Raw genomic sequence first — 20,028 nt, 5'->3', positions numbered from 1 at the left:
CGTGATGGGACAAGGACAACCTGGCCGCCTAAACCCTCCCCTAACCCGGTTGACGCTGGGCTAATTGTGCACCGCCTCATGGGTCTCCCGGTCGTGGCACAGCATGGTATCGAACCTGGATCTGTAGTGATGCCGCTATCACTGCAATGCCTTAGACCACTGCGCCACTCGGGAGGCCCCAGAGATACTTGAACTTAATCAAATCCAACATTTTATATAGGAGGCATTGCACATGGCACACTCTAGAAAGTTCTATTCAGAACCTAAAGGGTTATTCTTCTGTCCCCAAAGGAAAACCATTGAATGACTATTTTCACAGAAAGGTTCTATATGGAATTGAAAAAGGGTTCTAACATAGAACCTAAAATGGTTCTTCAAATAATTATCCCATAGGGACAGCCGGAGAAACCTTTCAGAAGCCTTTTTCTTTCTCTAAGAGTGTACTAAATAGCCAAGGTTCTTTGAGACGATATGTTTAGGCAACAGTCTAAGCCTAAGGTTGTTCTACTGTTCTTCTGGTGTTGACACACAGGCTTAGAGACATACTTCCTCTGGTGTTGACACACAGGCTTAGAGACAGACTTCCTCTGGTGTTGACACACAGGCTTAGAGACAGACTTCGTCTGGTGTTGACACACAGGCTTAGAGACAGACTTCTTCTGGTGTTGACACACAGGCTTAGAGACAGACTTCTTCTGGTGTTGACACACAGGCTTAGAGACAGACTTCTTCTGGTGTTGACACACAGGCTTAGAGACAGACTTCTTCTGGTGTTGACACACAGGCTTAGAGACAGACTTCATCTGGTGTTGACACACAGGCTTAGAGAGACTTCCTCTGGTGTTGACACACAGGCTTAGAGACAGACTTCGTCTGGTGTTGACACACAGGCTTAGAGACAGACTTCGTCTGGTGTTGACACACAGGCTTAGAGAGACTTCTTCTGGTGTTGACACACAGGCTTAGAGACAGACGTCTTCTGGTGTTGACACACAAGCTTAGAGACAGACGTCTTCTGGTGTTGACACACAGGCTTAGAGACAGACTTCTTCTGGTGTTGACACACAGGCTTAGAGACAGACTTCTTCTGGTGTTGACACACAGGCTTAGAGACAGACTTCTTCTGGTGTTGACACACAGGCTTAGAGACAGACTTCTTCTGGTGTTGACACACAGGCTTAGAGACAGACTTCTTCTGGTGTTGACACACAAGCTTAGAGTCAGACAGCTCAGCTCAGAAGACAGGCAGACCAGAGGCAAATCAAAGAGGGCAGACACTGCTAAACCTGTCTCCATCATCACTGCTGACATTGAGTGTAATCGCAGCATTAATAATTCAGCAGGGAGCGATACGCACTACAACAGTGACTGACAGACTGAGGCTTTAGAAAGTAACTTTGATCCACTCTGTGTCTTTCCACACTGAAGATACACCCGATGAGGTGATCTGTCCACACACACTCCAGCTTGCTACTGTACAATTGAGATTCTTCCGTAATCCAGACTACACTGCTTTACTGCTAAAATATCAATTTAACTCTAGGAGAAAAAAAAATAATCAATGATCATGACAGGGAAACTGAGGGTGCCAGCGAGGATGTCACCCTAAAATTATTTATTTATGCACCCTATATAGATTTATATATACACAATGCACCATAAAACTTTGTCAGATTCAGGTCTGAGGAGACTCTTTGAATGGTGTGTGCTTCACCATTGTTGAGTCACTAAGCATGAGTCTCCATTTCAGTCCTTCAAGATGTTAGCAGGCCATGGCTCTTTCACACTCAATGCTCTGGTCACTGGCCAAGGGACTCCCGAGGCCTGGGGTTACAAAATGGAGAACGCCACTAAACAAAACCTCCTTTATATTAGACGTCCATCACACCTTCCTCCCACTAAATCTGATAGCCCTTGGTGGGGCTGGGTAGGGAGGGATTTGCACCAGCAGAGTCTGACAGAAGGCTTAGGGAGAATTTCTGCCTCCTCTTTGAGGTAAGACTGTGTGAGCTCTGCAGAATCCAAAACAAGTAGGCCTAAGCCACCAGCTACAGGAGGCTTTAGATCCAAGGCCGGCTACACTGCCCCATTGCTACGCCGTCACTAATCTAGATGCCAACTGATCTAGCATCTTCTGTCAGAGGGGGTTTTCATGGGAGACTGGAAAGCAGTGTTTAATCTTAAAGGTCTGACTGACGACAGAGCAGATGGCTGCTTTACTGTTGTTACAGTAGGTTAGAGAGACTAGCTGTACGAGAGTTTAGCTGTACAGTAGGCTAGAGAGGCTAGCTGTACAGTAGGCTAGAGAGACGAGAGTTTAGCTGTACAGTAGGCAAGAGAGGCTAGAGACTAGCTGTACAGTAGGCAAGAGAGGCTAGAGACTAGCTGTACAGTAGGCTAGAGAGTAGAGGTCGACCGATTATGATTTTTCAACGCCGATACCGATTATTGGAGGACCAAAAAAAGCCGATACCGATTAAAATCGGAAGATTTAAAAAAATAATATATATATATATATATATAAATTTGTACAGGCTAGAGAGACTAGAGTTTAGCTGTACAGTAGGCTAGAGAGACTAGCTGTACAGTAGGCTAGAGAGACTAGCTGTACAGTAGGCTAGAGAGACTAGTGTTTAGCTGTACAGTAGGCTATAGAGACTAGAGAGTTTAGCTGTACAGTAGGCTAGCGAGACTAGAGAGTTTAGCTGTACAGTAGGCTAGAGAGGCTAGAGAGACTAGCTGTACAGTAGGCTAGAGAGGCTAGAGAGACTAGCTGTACAGTAGGCTAGAGAGGCTAGAGAGACTAGCTGTACAGTAGGCTAGCGAGACTAGAGAGTTTAGCTGTACAGTAGGCTAGAGAGGCTAGAGAGACTAGCTGTACAGTAGGCTAGAGAGGCTAGAGAGACTAGCTGTACAGTAGGCTAGAGAGGCTAGAGAGTTTAGATGTAGCCATCTGAAGGATTTACATCCAGCCATGATCCTATTTCACTTTGTGTGCTGGAATAGAGAGAATTTGCATATGAGCCGAACACTGCACCTTGCCGTCAATGACCTGCAATACTAACTGCACTATACTGCATTTGCACTATGTAGGCTACACCTCTGCAGAACACTGGATGTGGACTGCAGGCCTATACACAGTGCTGTGAAAGTATTTGCTCCCTTTCTAATTTAGCATATTTTTTATACTGAATGTTAAATAAAGATCTTCAACCAAAACCTAATATTAGATAAATTGAACAAATAACACAACAAATGACATACTTGTTTCATTTGCTTCATAAACAATGTTATACAACACCCTATGCCCCTGTGTGAAAAAGTCATTGCCCCCACTGGTTGTGCCACCTTCAGCTGCATTGACTCCACACGCTTCCTGTAGTTGTTGATCAGTCTCTCACTGTGGAGGAATTTTGGCCCACCCTTCCTTGCAGAACTGCTTTCACTCAGCTACATTTGTGGGCTTTCAAGCATGAACTACTTGTTTAAAGTCCTGACACAACATCTCAATTGGGATTAGGTCCTGACTTTGACTAGGCCATTCCAAAACTTAAAATGTTGCTTTTTAGACATTTTCAAGTAGACTTGATTGTGTGTTTTGGATCATTGTCTTGCTGCATGACCCAGCTGTTCTTCAGCTCAGACAGATGGCCTGACATTCTCCTGTAGGATTCTCTGATACTGAGCAAAATTAATGGTTCCTTCTATTAAGGCACGTCGTCCAGGTCCTGAGGCAGCAAAGCATCTCCAAACCATCACACTACCACCACCATGCATTCCACAGTAAGAACCTTAATCAACGGTGATGCATGGTGGTGGTAGTGTGATGGTTTGGGGACAAAATTTCTCCACAGCAACGTGAGAGACTGACCAACAACTACAGGAAGCGTTTGGTTGCAGTCATTGCAGCTAAAGGTGGCACAACCAGTTATTGAGTGTAACGGGTCAAATACTTATTCACACAGGGGAATTGGATGTTGCATAACTTTGTATATTAAATAAATAAGTATATATTTTTTTGTTATTTGTAAACTCAGGTTACCTTTATCTAATATTAGGTTTTGGTTGAAGATCTGATAACATTCAGTATCAAAAATATGCAAAAGTAGAGAATATCAGAAAGGGGGCAAATACTTTTTCACAGCACTGTGTACATGTCACGGCTGTATACTGTTGCGGACAAATATTTTGTCACCCTTGCACTTTTCTTTAAAAAATCCTTATTTCTTCTAAAATAAGTTGAAACTGAAAAACAACTTTGTCTCCACACCTTAAGATAACTGCAGACAACTGATTATTGTAGCCATCAATGAGCTTGCTGCACCTTTCTACAGGCAAATAAATGCTTCAGAGTTCAAGTAACAGACACATCAACTGTTCAGAGGAGACTGCGTGAATCAGGCCTTCATGGTCGAATTGCTGAAAAGAAACCACTACTAAAGGACACCAATATTAAGAAGAGACTTGCTTGGGCCAGGAAACATGAGCAATGGGCATTAGACCGGTGGAAATCTGATGAGTTTGACCGCAGAGTGACGGAAAAGCAGCCAACAAGTGCTCAGCATATGTGGGAACTCCTTTAAGACTGTTGGAAAAGCATTCCTCACGAAGCTGGTTGACAGAATGCCAATAGTGTGCAAAGCTGTCATCAAGGCAAAGGGTTATACTTTGAAGAAACTCAAATATACAATATATTTGGATCTATTTAACAGTTTTTTGGTTACATGATCCCATGTTATTTCATAGTGTTGATGTCTTCACTATTATTCTACAATGTAGAAAATCGTAAAAATAAAGAAAAATCCTTGAATGAATAGGTGTGTCCAAACTTGACTGGTACTGTATGTATGTATGTATGTATGTATGTATGTAGAGACAAGCTTTTAAATGGATAGTCATTGGCTAAATGACTGGAAGTCTATGGGAACAGCCAGCACGTCATTGCCCTAACACTAGTAGCAATGCTCTCTCCCCCCTTACCCTTGCCACCACTGCTGAAAAAAATCCTAGGGGAAACACATTGTCACTGGAATGTATTTGGCAGGCATTCTAAAAGTGGTTACGTTAGTATGGACATTGGAGCATCGCCAATGTGTTCATCTGCAACCGAAGAGGAAGAAAAAACACCCCTGACACTGACAAAGAGCTAGAGTCAATCAACAACAGTCGTATTAAAGTACAAACACAGAACAGGGCTGCTGCTTTCACTGTGACATCCATCTCACAGAGCAGTCAAACAAGTCGCACTGACAACACTCACTGTAACTCAGAACATTTGTGTGAGTACATTTTATCTGTGTCGCTGAATGGTACACCACAGATGAACAGCGGGCCAACATGAAATATGAGGGCCAATATGTGAGCGGTTACTCGCTGTTAAACATTCAGCACTGAAAAACCTCAAAATAGGTGCTAGTACATTCTGTATTCTACTATGATGTCATCTGTCTCACTGAATAGTGTAGTTTGAAGTTTCTCTAGCAGACGCTGATCTTGGGTCAGTTTTGCATTTCCATCACTAATGGTTAAGGTTGGAAATGAGGATGCTGATCCTTGCTCTGTACCTACGGGAAATTTCCCCTGGCATTTCACTGGACGGTACACCAGACAGGAACCAGCTGGCCAGCTCGAACTACAAGAGCCAACAGGCCTATACTCCCTGTAGACATTTGGCACAGAAAAAGCTCTCTCGACGACAATAACAACTCTTCAGTGATTACACTAAGCGTAAACACTATAGTAAGTCCGACCGGCCGACCATATGAAACTGGATCAGGAGGTTGATAAATTAAGTTAGGCTATAACATGTCTTCCACATACCTCCGTTACACTGACGAAAATTGTCTAAAGCCTACAGTGAAAGCTTGTCGTTCAGCTTTACTTTCTCTTTAATGGACTTGATGCATCTTGTCTGATGTTAGCCCAAACTGTCAAATGAAAATAGCCGATGTCTCCTTGTATGTTGACAGATTTAGTTTCAAAGACTTTGGGGAAAACTTTGGCAAAGTGCTTGTTTTCCCTGATGTTTAGGTTGTGGTCTGGATGCAGCGGAGCGAACTGAAGTGAGCCGAAGTGGGTGTGTCAGTAGATGGCTAAAGGTCCAGCTACATTTCTACATATTCAGCATAAGGCCTACATTTTGTTCCAACAGAGTGCAAATAAATCATATCTAGTTCATGAAACTTGACAGGCTTTAATTATAGACAATACAGAAACACGTATCACAGTAATGCAAATATGCTGAGAATGGTGAAACTGCAGAGTCTAGAGGTCACCTTCAGTTTAAAGAAGATGAGGCTTACTGTGAGTGTGAGCTATAATAACTCAACTCGGACTGCGAAGGGTTTAAAAGCATTGCACCTTTAGAATGAACATATAACCATGTTAAATCAGGGAATATAAACTCTAGCTAAAACCAATGCATGTTGTTGTTACCAACTGTTTGTTACAAAATAACAGTAGTATAAAAGTTATTTGCATGGACTGACATGGGTTAGCTATTATTAGGTTCGCCTAACTCAGGTGTCAAGATAGACAACGAAATTAGCTGGTTACTAAATCTCAGATATGGAGGCTCTTTGATTAGATTACCAACTAGTTAGCTAGCTAGCTACGGTTAGCTTGTTACTGACCGGGAGCTGGATGACCATGGTTCGAAACCTTCACGAACAAGACACTTACATCCAACGTAAATTTACTTAACACAAAGTTCCAGTAGCAAAAGACCAAGCAATCCTAGCTAGCTACTATAGCTAGCTAACCTACTTGATAGTTAGCTAACTCTATCCCAGGGCGACCAGAGCTGATCTATGTATTCGTTTGCTAATCAGATTACACCTGATTAGCCACGTGTACAAATTAACTTCATTCTTACTTTATTACCTAGTCCACTACATTCCGTGTTCCTGGAAGCTGCTCGGCGTTTTGTCTCCGACTCAACCTCTGGCTTGCATCTGTCTAGCTCGATCTCAGACTGCAGCTTTCAACACAACCACATCCTCTTCACGTTGATGATGGTCTCGAGCGCTGGCTAGCTCGGGCTGTCACTTTTCCGTTCCGGAATTTATCTTGCCAGCTCTTGTTTTCACTCGATTTCAAAGGAATTCTTGAAGCATTGTAATAAATGAGACTACATGTATGCGTACTTGTGCTAGAAATATTTCTGACCTTAAAACCTCTTGTTGTTCACGAAATGTTGGTTTGCTGACTGAGCAAGTAAATGTACTTTGTTGATCACTCACTAGGAAGTTTGTAAATGTGGCGATTTGATCTGAATAAACCACGTGACCAAAGCATTGTGAAAAGATTATATTAAAGACAGCACAGAATTTTATACAATGTTCCAAAATGAACAAGGGTGTTTCACTTGTAACACTTTTTCCAATGTCACAAATAATAAAATAATAACAAAGTAATGCATCTTATATTTTGTATGTGCGTGTGTGTGCATGTGCTTGCGAGCGTGCATGTGTGTGTGTGTGTGTGTGTGTGTTTGACTTTACGTGACACTTTACCTGTTAATCCCTGCCTCTTTAAGATTAGATATATTCTATCCATGGATGAGGTGTGGTTTACAGGTTAGAAAGCATGCATTGTTCAATGAGATTTTCATGAGTCTCAGTCTAAACTATTAGAGGACAGCCCAGTTCTGGCGGATATAACTGGACTTCAACCCCACCGGGTTTGTTGCCGAGGGCAGCGCAGGTGTGGCGGATATAACTGGACTTCAACCCCACCGGGTTTGTTGCCGAGGGCAGCCCATGTGTGGCGGATATCAACAGTAAACTATAGAATACTCTGTGTACACAGACTCCATATGCATTGCAATGCTAATAACAAAGGTATGGCATGAGAACAAGTGGAAAAGTGTTCACATGTTTACTGATTTATTTTATGCAGAGCCTTCAGTCAGTTTAAGTTGAAGTTTATTTGTCAAATAAATACATTGGAAATCTGACTCACAGTAAAAGAAGAGGAATTATAAAATGAATTTGACTTGAGAACATTTGTGGCCACATCCCAGTTCACATCTATAGCTATTGAGGAAGACCGAAGTTAGATCACTGAAACCCTAAACGCTGAAAATATGGAAGGAATTACATTCCAATAGATAAAATTCATGATATGTCAGCCGGCTATTAGCAAAAGTGATCTGTGTGAAATATTTAAATGCCGTCTCAGTTCACAGTGTCAAGAGAATGTTTCTTCTGTTGGATCAATACCAACACATGGTTTATGGTTTCATAACTTAAAACAGGTTTAAGGTTTGAATCTGAAATGACAGGCTGTGGAATAAGTTATGGGCTGAAGTTATTAGTTTAGTGTAGGGACTAGCACTGATAAAATAAGAAATGTGATACTGGAATTTTGCAATATGTGACGCAAATGCTGAAGATATTCAATGAAGTCAGTTATGATTTTTGTAAATAAGTTATAGTTAAATAAGTTAAATAATTCACAAAACAGAGAATCGTGTGTCACAGTGTAATAACATAATTATAATTTCAATAATAGATAACAGATGTGGACCATAATCTCCCTATTTGAAACAAATGACAGCTACATATTGCCAAAGAAAATTATTCATTAACTGTTTAACTTCTGGGCCTGTCTGCATATGCTATGCACAGTTGCACACAATTCTCCCTTCCCTCTCAGCATATTTGACTTTATAGGGATTGGTTTGTTGTCTTTTCCTCTAGGGGTCCTGTTCATACCGGACCAGGCCCGGCTGGACAGCAGTGTGCCAGGCTGCCAACCACCATGACACCTGTGGCTATTGGAAGCCTGCCAGGGAACTTTTCTTTCCCCTCCCTTCTCTTTTTCCTTCTCTCTTTCTCTTTCTACCCTTCCCTCTCTTTCTCCTTCTCTTTTTCCCATTGAAAACAATTGACACTTCTTTCTCACCCAGGAACCCCCAGCCGGAACTAGAGGGGTCCCGTTTCCCTGATACGATCCGAAATCTCAAGCGACTGAAGAAAAGTGATTATTGTACAGACTTATGTTTCAACCATTCCTGAATTAAAATGTAATTTAATTGTACAAGTTTGCTTATTCATGTGTTCCTAAATAAATCCAAATGTTCATTCAATTCATTGATTAGAATTAAACATTCTTTTAAAAAATGTATTACAATGTGTTGACAACTATGGTATCACTGTGAGATCCATGATACGACAGTGGTAGGCCTACATACAAAGACCAACAATTTGTGCTCATTCCATGAAGGACCGTGATGAAGGTCAAATTAAGTTGATTCAGATCCTAATCTGTAAATAATATATTCCAGCAATAAATGCATAAAATAGACAGGCCAGAAGGGCTATTTTTCTGGTTGGCCTGATTAAGCCTGTCAGCTTAATTAGCTGTCTGACTCTAACATTTTATTGTAATCTGGAGGGTCGTTTCAGGTCAAACACAGTTCAAAATCAACCAACACCTCTCTCATCTTGGGACCTTCAAATGGATTTTTAAGTATTCAATATGAAACGCTCTATATTAGACCAGTTGTTATTTACTGCTTGGTGGTAAATCATTTAGCAAAGTGTACAATGCCATCTAGTGGCTATCTTATAATGTACATTATATTACACTTTCTCTGGTGGGACAATTGTCAGATCTGGGAGTTCAAGTCACAAAGTAGAAGACTCATCTGACATTTTTATCGACCCAGAGTGTGCTTCCTTCTTTTCACTCTTACACCACCTTCATGCACCTCAGCAGACGTGTCGTAGATTCCACAAACTTTACCAGAGCAAGCCAAGGACATCTCCTCAAATCCCATCCATAAGAATGTGAACTTCTTCTATCTGCAATGCATATGTCTCAGTGGTGGCTGGTGGGCGGATATATAGGAGGACATGCTCGTTGTAATGGCTGGAATGAATGGAACCGTATCGAACACATCGTTTCCATGTGTTTGATGTGTTTGATACCGTTCCATTAATTCTATGCCAGCCATTACCATAAGCCCTCCCTTCTATATCTCTGCCCACCATCCACCACTGGTATGTAGAGCATTGTTCAAGGATATGCCATTTATGTAAAGGAGAGAGAACTGAATTGGCAGAAAACTGAAAGTACACCCCAAAGCCATGGAGTGTCACTGTTGCATTTCAACAACATCAAGGGCTGCAGGTAGCTTAGCAGTTAGAGCATTGGGCCAGTGTCCGAAAGGTCACTGGTTATATTATCCGAGCTGAGAAGGTGAAAAATCTGTCTGTATCATTGAGCAAGGCATTTAACCCACATTTTTGCTCTGTAAAACAACACACTTCACTGCACCTATCCAGTGTACATGTATCCCCAATAACTACATTTTCAAATGGACCTCACTCAACTGGCATGGTGATGTAATTACTACAGTGTCCTGAACACTTAACTCTGTTCAGTTGGTTCGGCCATGCAATAAATCACAGTGAATAGCGGTCTATGGGAAGGTCTTTCAAATACTTTGAGCGTTTGCTTTAGCCTGCATGGAGGCCAATTCTATTGTTTCCATGAAGCCAGGGAAGCTCAATCAAGCCATGATTAAGTATTTTAAATGATTTCAATTAGTATTTTAACCCAGGTCTGACATATTCAGACTCCTCTCCTTATGAGGTTCAGCCATTAGAAAGGAATAGTAAGGGTGAGGTCTGTGGAACATTTGAAATATGAACCAGTGTCATAGTTGTAGTACAGTAGTACATCATCTGTAATTGATGAAAATATACTCTGACACGTTCATTTGGGAGAGTGAGGGTCTGAGGGTACTCAGGTAATGAGTCACTCACTGGGCCAACCAAGGTCAAAAGATTGGTCAAAAACCCAATTAGTGTGTTCACTCATTGACAAACCTTACCAGTCCTGGCAACGTATCCACAAAGCGGCTCAGAGTAGGAGTGCAAGCCCCATACTATTGTGGAGGACTTTATTCTTCCTGCTGCCGCAGATATGGCTGTGATAATGCTGGGGGACAAGGCCCAAAAAACTATACGGACAATGCCTTCATCAAACAGCACTGTTTCGTGATGCATCAGTGACATGGCAGATGTTCTGAAACAATTACTGCTTGCATACAAGCCAGTGAATTCTATGCGTTACAGCTGGATGAATCAACAGACGTGGCAGGCCTGGCACAGCTCCTGGTATTTGTCCGTTACATTTATGGGGGGTCAATTAAGGAAGACATCCTCTTCTGGAAACCAGGACAACATGAGAGGATATTTTTAAAGTACTGGACATCTTTGTGACATCATATGGATGTTGGTGGTCAAGATGTGTTGGTATTTGTACTGATGGCGCAAAAGCCATGACAGGGAGACATAGTGGAGTGGTAACACGCGTGCAAGCAGTTTGTCCCGACACCACTTGGGTACACTGCAGCATCAACTGAGAGGCTTTGGACACAACAGTGAAAATTGTTAACTTTGTTAAAGCAAGGCCCCTGAACTCTCGTGTATTTTCTGCATTTTGCAATGATATGGGTACCATGTAACGCTTTTACAACATACAGAAGTGCGCTGGTTATCAAGGGGCAAAGTATTGACATGTTTTTTTTTATTGAGAGACAAGCTTAAAGTTTTCTTTACTGACCATAATTTTCACTTGTCTGACCGCTTGCATGATGACTAGTTTCCCACATGACTAGCCTATCTGGCTGATTTTTTTTCTTGCCTGAATGATCTGAATCTAGGATTACAGGGACTCTCCGCAACTATATTCAATGCGCGGGACAAAATTGAGAAGTTGGAGCTCTTTTCTGTCTGCATTAACAAGGACAACACACAGGTCTTTCCATCATTGTATGATTTTTTTATGTGCAAATGAACTTACGCACCACTGCACTTTGGATACCAGGGTTGGCTGGCCTTCTCTAGTCACTCGTAGGCTCAGTCACTGGTATACTTTTATTTACAAAGCCATTTTGAGTTTATTACCATTTTATTTGGGCATTTTTATTGTTCAGAAATGTGGTGGGTATTCTCTTTGTTCGCAGGACTTTTTCCTGCTAACTGTTCCAAATGTCCGAACTGAATTTGGTAAAAGGGCTTTTATGTACTCTGCGCCATCGGCTAGGAACGCCTTACAAAATACTTGTAAACTGGAAGAACTTGTCCCGATTGGTGTTTTTAAATCACTGATGAAGGATTTTGAGACTGATTCCCTGACCTGTCAATGTTTTTAATTTGCTGTTTTTGATATTGTTATACTCTTGTGAATTCAATGGTTTTTACTAGATTACTTGTAGTTTTTCATGTTGTCTGTCTGTAATTTTTGTAATGACTTGGTGCTGCCTATCTTGGCCAGGACGCTCTTGAAAAATATATTTCAAATCTCAATGAGCCCTTCCTGGTTAAATAAAGGTTAAATAAAAATGTTAAAATAAAATAAATGTGATATAGCGAAGCACCTGATGTCACCTGATGTCATGACCTTAGAGATCCTTTTTATGTCTCTATTTTGGTTTGGTCAGGGCGTGAGTTGGGGTGGGTATTCTATGTTTTCTATGTTTTCTATTTCTGTGTGTTTGGCCGGGTGTGGTTCTCAATCAGAGGCAGCTGTCTATCGTTGTCTCTGATTGAGAACCATACTTAGGTAGCCTTTTCCCACCTGTGTTTTGTGGGTAGTTGTTTTCTGTCTTTGTGTCTGTACCAGACAGGAGTGTTTCGTTTCGTTCATTCTCTTTGTTATTTTGTTTAGTGTTCTGTTTTAATAAATGAACATGAACACTTACCACGCTGCGCTTTGGTCCGATGATTCCTCATCTTCAGACGACGAACGTTACACCTGAGTGAGCTGTCTACGCAATTACACAGGTACTTTCCCGAAACGGACGACACAAACAACTGGATTCGTTATCCCATTCATGCCCTGCCTCCAGTCCACTTACCGATATCTGAACTAGAGAGCCTCATCAAAATTGCAACAAGCGGTTCTGTGAAAATGTAATTTAATCAGAAGCCACTGCCAGATCTCTGGATAGAGCTGCGCACAGAGATTCTTGCCTTGGCAAATCGAGCTGATGCCCTTTGCAACCACGTACCTATGTGAGAGTGGATTCTCGGCCCTCACTAGCATGAAAACTAAATACAGGCACAGACTGTGTGTTGAAAATGATTTATGACTGATACTCTCTCCATCACAACCCAACATTGCAGAGTTATGTGCATCCTTTCAAGCACACCCTTCTCATTAACCTGTGGTGAGTTATTCACAATTTTTGATGAACAAATGAGGTTAGCTAAATAAAGAGGCAAATTATTGATTATTATTATATTGTTATTTGTGCCCTGGTCCTATGAGAGATCTTTGTCACTTCCCACGAGCCGGGTTGTGACAAAAACTCATACTCATTCTTATGTTTAATAGTGTGTGTGTGGCAGGCTTACAATGATGGCAAAAAAATATAATTTGAGAGTGCGTTGACCCTGGTGCTAAAGGGGGTACGCAGCTGGAGGTTGAATGTTTGAAGGGGTACGGGACTATAAAAAGTTTGGGAACCGCTGCTCTAAGTGATACTGTGTGAGAGAGAATGGCTTCATCCTAAATAGCCCACTCAGCACCCTCTCCGCTCGACTCTGTTTCATTCCAGCCACAGGGCCCACTAGGAGCCTCTGTAAAACAAGCCTCCTCCATGACACACACACACCACTCCATGTCCTTATACAGTACCACACACACATACTCTCTCCAAAATCTCCCTCCCTTCTGCTGCATCAAACTCCCCAAGGCTCTCCTCCCGTTGTCCCGGCAACACATCGGTCTGTGAAAGGCAACAGTCTGGGAGCTGTTTGTGTCGCTCATGAGACAAAAAGGAGGTAGGAGGAGAGAGGGAGGTGTGAAGCTTGTTTTGGGTACGCTGCTAAAGCAGACTGTACCTCAGAGAAAGTTCTAAGTAAGAATCCTATGGAAGAAAAGCAGGCAGGCTTACTTCTTTTGAGGTGGGATCTGGTAGGATCTATGCAGATATTTGAGAGCTAATTGTATTGCTGCCCACAACTGGCTCTTTCTCATTTGAATTTGACAGATTCTGCTGGCGGACTTGAGAGCTTTTGAAGTGGTATTTGTTTGACTATTTATGGATCTTAGAACTGGCACACATAAGGTAAAGAGGTATTAGTGCATTTTGGTTAAACTACACTCCTATCATATCACAGTGAGGTCTCATCACAAAGGATATCCAATTGGGAATTGCACAGATGCTGCAGATAAAAATGTGTCATTTATTGTCCATCAGTAAGACACGGCTTGAAAAATAATTACATAATGATGATACTGTAGGCCTACACGTGTTTGGTCATCCTTCAAAATTATTCTGAATACAAATTGAGATATATAGAGAACTATTTATCTGTTTGCTTGTTGTAGATCTGTACGCATTAAGGCACGGGTGAGGCAGTAGGATGGGCTTATTCACTAACTGTATTCATGGAATGCAGTTTCTCTTTTATAGCTACAGCTTCTGTAGAAACAGAAAAGCTTCTGAGGGAATTATGGAGGTTGGAAGGATCAAGCCAATCAGATATAACTCACACTCAATTGGTGCAAATATGTACAAAAAGTATCACATTGGTGGCAGCGTTGGGATAACATCCAGCTCACGTCTAGTTACGTGACTTAGTGGTGGGAAGCAGTCTGTTTTTCAACATTGTGTTGGGTGTAATTACATTGATATATCTAGTGAACAATGGATAAGCAACACTAGGCGTGACGGATAGAAGTAGTCACTACAGGTGTGATCAAGCCTTACATCAAAGTTGTCTGAAGCTGAATGGAAAGTGGTATGCTCTGACCAGTTATTCAGAATAAAATCCTCTGACTGTCTAATTTACATAAGTTAACTTATCAGTGTGGACCCAAAACAAACATTCTACACATTTACAAACAATCTGTTTAAAGTGTTATTAAAACCATGGTGTTTTGTTGTTACGGAAGCTTATAAGTTTAATAATCTGATAATGATCCACATCATATGGGTAGACAAATAATTTGTGTTATGCAGCAAAACACAACTATCCTTGTTTTAGGATGCAAACCAGTCATACGAATCACTGTTGATCCATCCTGTTCTGATCTAACGAGATGCAGGGAGGATTTTCTACAGCCTAGAATCAAGGCTTTCCTGTTCTGATCTCATGAGATGGAGGGAGGATTTTCTACAGCCTAGAATCAAGGCTTTCCTGTTCTGATCTCATGAGATGGAGGGAGGATTTTCTACAGCCTAGAATCAAGGCTTTCCTGTTCTGATCTCATGAGATGGAGGGAGGATTTTCTACAGCCTAGGATCAAGGCTTTCCTGTTCTGATCTCATGAAATGGAGGGAGGATTTTCTACAGCCTAGAATCAAGGCTTTCCTGTTCTGATCTCATGAGAAGATGGAGGGAGGATTTTCTACAGCCTAGAATCAAGGCTTTCCTGTTCTGATCTCATGAGATGGAGGGAGGATTTTCTACAGCCTAGAATCAAGGCTTTCCTGTTCTGATCTCATGAGATGGAGGGAGGATTTACTACAGCCTAGAATCAAGGTCTTTCCCAGTCATGAAGGATGAAGCTCTTGCTTCTCATTGGCGAAGACTGAACTCAAGTTAGGTTTTATGTCAGACTCTCCTAAACCACTTTTCCCAACATGTTATACCCCAGAGGTTGTAAACAAACCCTTTTTTAATGTGATACAACTTGTATCGTTATTACAGGGCTGTGAAACCCAGAGCCGAATGGCTTCAGAATGAACATTTCTCACTGGAAATTTCTGCTGACATTGAACATAGCTTAGGGTTAGGGTATTTCATTCATGTCAGACTCTCCTATACCATCATTCCTAACATCTTATACCCCATAGGTTGTAAATAAACCCTTTTTAAGCTGATATAACTTGTATCATTATTATAGGACTGTGAACCCCATAGCCGAATGGCTTCAGACTGAGCATTTCTCACCATTTATTTACGGAGAGCAATTTCCATTTTATAACAGGTACTGTAGCTTTATTTACAGTAGTGTGTTGATTAATTATTGCTTTCTTCAGTGGAAATAAAGAATGTGTAAAAATGCCAAATTATACAAAATGCTAAATCAAGCAGAGATGTACAACCATTTTAATCATTACTGAAACATGCAAACTACAAACATTTAACCAGTTAAAGATAATGAATACGTATTTCATAAAATTTAAATAAATAAAAACTAAATTAAGCCACACAAAAACGCACAAAATCTGCTGAAATACTTTTTGTACATTGCACGAATTGAATGTGAGATTGTGTTGGAAATATAAGCGTATAGTACTAGACTAGAGGAACATTCTATCTGAAATATAAGCGTATAGTACTAGACTAGAGGGACATTCTATCTGAAATATAAACGTATAGTACTAGACTAGAGGAACATTCCATCTGAAATATAAACGTATAGTACTGGACTAGAGGAACATTCCATCGGAAATATAAACGTATAATACTAGACTAGAGGGACATTCAATCTGAAATATAAACGTATAGTACTAGACTAGAGGAACATTCCATCTGAAATATAAACGTATAGTACTAGACTAGAGGAACATTCAATCTGAAATATAAACGTATAGTACTAGACTAGAGGAACATTCAATCTGAAATATAAACGTATAGTACTAGATTAGAGGAACATTCTATCTGAAATATAAACGTATAGTACTGGACTAGAGGAACATTCCATCGGAAATATAAACGTATAATACTAGACTAGAGGGACATTCAATCTGAAATATAAACGTATAGTACTAGACTAGAGGAACATTCAATCTGAAATATAAACGTATAGTACTAGACTAGAGGGACATTCAATCTGAAATATAAACGTATAGTACTAGACTAGAGGAACATTCCATCTGAAATATAAACGTATAGTACTAGACTAGAGGAACATTCAATCTGAAATATAAACGTATAGTACTAGACTAGAGGAACATTCAATCTGAAATATAAACGTATAGTACTAGACTAGAGGAACATTCTATCTGAAGTGCCGTTTCTCTCTCTCGTCCTCGCACACCGGGGAGCACACCGGGGAGCACAGTCAAAAAGCCAGCTGGATGAGTCATGGCCTGAAGCCCATGTGCTCTGATCTCTGACCCTGTGGAGCCGGAGCCTCCTGGCTCCATCTGTTTGCACCTGATAACACTGCTGGAATTGTTGCTACCGCTACCCTCCCTCGTCGCATTTCCCAAAACGCGGGGACAATAAGATAGTTCAGAGAAATCGCTCACTGAAGTGCTTTCATAGTCGCTGGCCTCCGAAATAGGTCTACATCCTCGGCCCACTGGCAAATATCTGTGTTCACTGCGATTTTCACTCCCTCGACCAGGCAACTGATCTGTCTTCCAGTGCATGACTGAAACCCAGAACACTGAAACGGCACAACCCATTGCAAATTACAATTTTACAGTATCTCTAAATCTTTCCAGTTTTTCTTACTATTTCCCCCTCATTTGTGAGGCAGGCTGTGCCAGCATTTGGGTATAGTTGGAAGATGACGATCCAAATCCCTACTGCTGAATATATTATGAGCCTCTCATTTGGTTCCTGACAGATGGGCATGTGGCTTCATTGAAGAAAGCATGCAACACCAAACTGCCATATTTGACAATGTGTCAAATTATTATCTTATCTTCTCTCAACATTCCCTCTCCTTGACAAGAAAAACAACCCATTCATTTCACAATCACTGATCTATTAATGTGACACCATTCTACTGTCTCTTCCATCTCATCGTAGAAGAAGCCTTACAGAAAATATCCTACATTACCCCGGGCATTTGGCAGCATTAGTATTTCAGCATCTTCTTCTCCTCTCAGCACTGTCAGTCGACATGTCAGTGTTGCCTGCGTCCAAAATGGCACCCTATTTGCAATATAGTGTATTACTTTTGACCACAGGGCTCTGGTCAAACGTAGTGCACTATGTAAGGAATAGGGTGCCTTTTGGTATGCAGATGAATATGGATAAACCATGCTAGTGACGGTGGGGTCAGGGGCCCAATCTGGCCCCGGAGTCTGAATGTGAAAACCTATCACTGTCAGCAGTAAAGTCTGCAGTGTAGCAGTAGCAACCGTTACAAAGGGTCACCTTGTGTCTTAGTGACTTGCCCTCATAACTCAGCACTCAGCTCAACTCCTCCGGTGGAGGGAGGCTGAGGGGCCACTGTCATCCCCTGCCATACCCTCTCTCCCCTGGGCCGCTCCACCAGAAAAGTGGCGATGATTGGAAGTGAAACCTTGTATGAGAGCGTGAGGGACCACAGTATCTGCTGGGAGATGAGTAAGGACATTTATTTGGATTCTAGTGGTAGTGGTTTTCCTCTCTGTTAAGAGATGCTGACAGTTGTTCAAACATGATATTTAAAAGATAAGTTCCTACGCACATACATTTTGTTTGTGCAATATCAAATGTACCCCCCAAAATACCAAAACAGATTTGCTCTTTGCCCTATTGAGAATCCATTTTATACATTTTTCTAAGCATTTTGCATTATCTTTAATGATGTAAAATAGAATTTATGTCTATCTTAAATATATATCACTGAACCTCATAATGGCAGGAGGTTTCATTCAAATCTTGGAGCATCCTTTCCCCAAACTGTAGATGCCAGCTTCATGGAGCATAGCATATGTAGACGTTTACATGATCAAAGTCAAGGGGGAAAAATGCCTACAAATATTAAGTAAAAAAGTATTGAATAAAATGTATGAGGGACCTGCTAGGATGTGACTGCCCTTGAAGAAAGACTCCAAGAGTACGTCCCAAATGGCACCCTATTTTCCATATAGTGCATTATTTTCTATATAGTGCATTATTTTCCATATAGTGCATTATTTTCTATACAGTGCATTATTTTCTATATAGTGCATTATTTTCTATACAGTGCATTATTTTCTATACAGTGCATTATTTTCTATATAGTGCATTATTTTCTATACAGTGCAAGTAATACACTATATAGGCAATAGGGTGCCATTTGGGACGTACTCTTGGAGTCTTTCTTCAAGGGCAGTCACATCCTAGCAGGTCCCTCATACATTTTATTCAATACTTTTTCACTTAGTATTTGTAGGCATTTTTCCCCCTTTCTGAATAATCTGTCCAACCCACACGGTTGGTCTTAAACACTGTGACAAGTCACAGCTGTCGCTGGCGGCTTGGGCTCCATTTTAATGAATCATCTCTCTCTGTCTCCTCTTTCTCTCTCTGCCTCCTCTCTCTCATCTCTCAGAGTTTCTCATAAAGAGCCATTGTTCCTCTCCGGAGAGAGCCGAGGTGTATGGAGCCTGAATTTAAAGCCTGAGACTCCTTGGATGGTGCCACTCTCTGGTCCTACAGGGTCCTCCTTGCTCTGTAAAGTGAACACAGCCGAGGGTATAATGAACTAAGCTACTATGGAGAAGAGAAACTCTCTCTCCGTTGCTTTCTATCTCTCCGTCTCTCTCTTTTTCTCTCTCTCTCTCCTTCCCCCTTTTTCTTTTTTTCTTTCTCTCTTCGTATGCCCCTCTCTCTCTCCCTACCTCCCTCCCTCCCTCCTTCTCTCTCGCTCTCTCTCTCTCTCTTCTGACCTTGTGTGTGTAAATGAATACAAAGTGCGCTGCAGACGGGCGGATTGATTATAAACCAACTCGTAATTAAGCTTCAAACAGATTGGTATTTCTATTAAATATGAATTTGGCATGTTTGAGTGTAATTCTATGAGACTGGGTGTTTGTATAGTAAAACGAATAATACGATAGGTAGTTAATGGAACTGCTTGGCAATGTTTCATCTGGGAAACTATTGTCTGGCCAATCTAGGGACATTCTGTCTTGAGCTGAGAAAAATACATGCCCTGGCTAATGAATTTTATCCAACATTACCATTTTGTCTGAGGCATTTAATGGGACAATGTGCAGTTCAAGAATCAATGGGTATATATCATCCATTTAAATGTCCAAAAAGTGACCTACCAATCGCAGATTGCCCCTTTAAAGACCTGAAATGAACACAGATCTGAATGGCTTTATGTAGTGCAGCTCACTCCAAT

General features: G+C 41.2%; 1 protein-coding gene across 3 annotated transcripts in view; it reads right to left on the bottom strand.

Annotated features, from left to right (window-relative positions):
• LOC129820200 (polypeptide N-acetylgalactosaminyltransferase 4-like) overlaps positions 1–7,622 on the bottom strand; it is a 33,490-nt gene extending 25,868 nt beyond the window's left edge. Inside the window, exon 1 of one of the 3 annotated variants that reach the window (XM_055877198.1) lies at positions 7,515–7,622. The gene's annotated coding sequence lies outside the window, so the exon portion shown is untranslated. Of the gene's footprint in view, positions 1–6,874; positions 7,276–7,514 lie in introns of those variants that run through there. The other 2 variants (XM_055877197.1, XM_055877196.1) reach the window with 2 other exon arrangements.
• Positions 7,623–20,028: the final 12,406 nt, after the last annotated feature.

Source organism: Salvelinus fontinalis, chromosome 22 (genome assembly GCF_029448725.1).
Source record: "Salvelinus fontinalis isolate EN_2023a chromosome 22, ASM2944872v1, whole genome shotgun sequence".
NCBI lineage: Eukaryota > Metazoa > Chordata > Actinopteri > Salmoniformes > Salmonidae > Salvelinus > Salvelinus fontinalis.
Note: the sequence above shows the minus strand (reverse complement) of the source record. Positions and strands in the feature narration are given on the sequence as shown.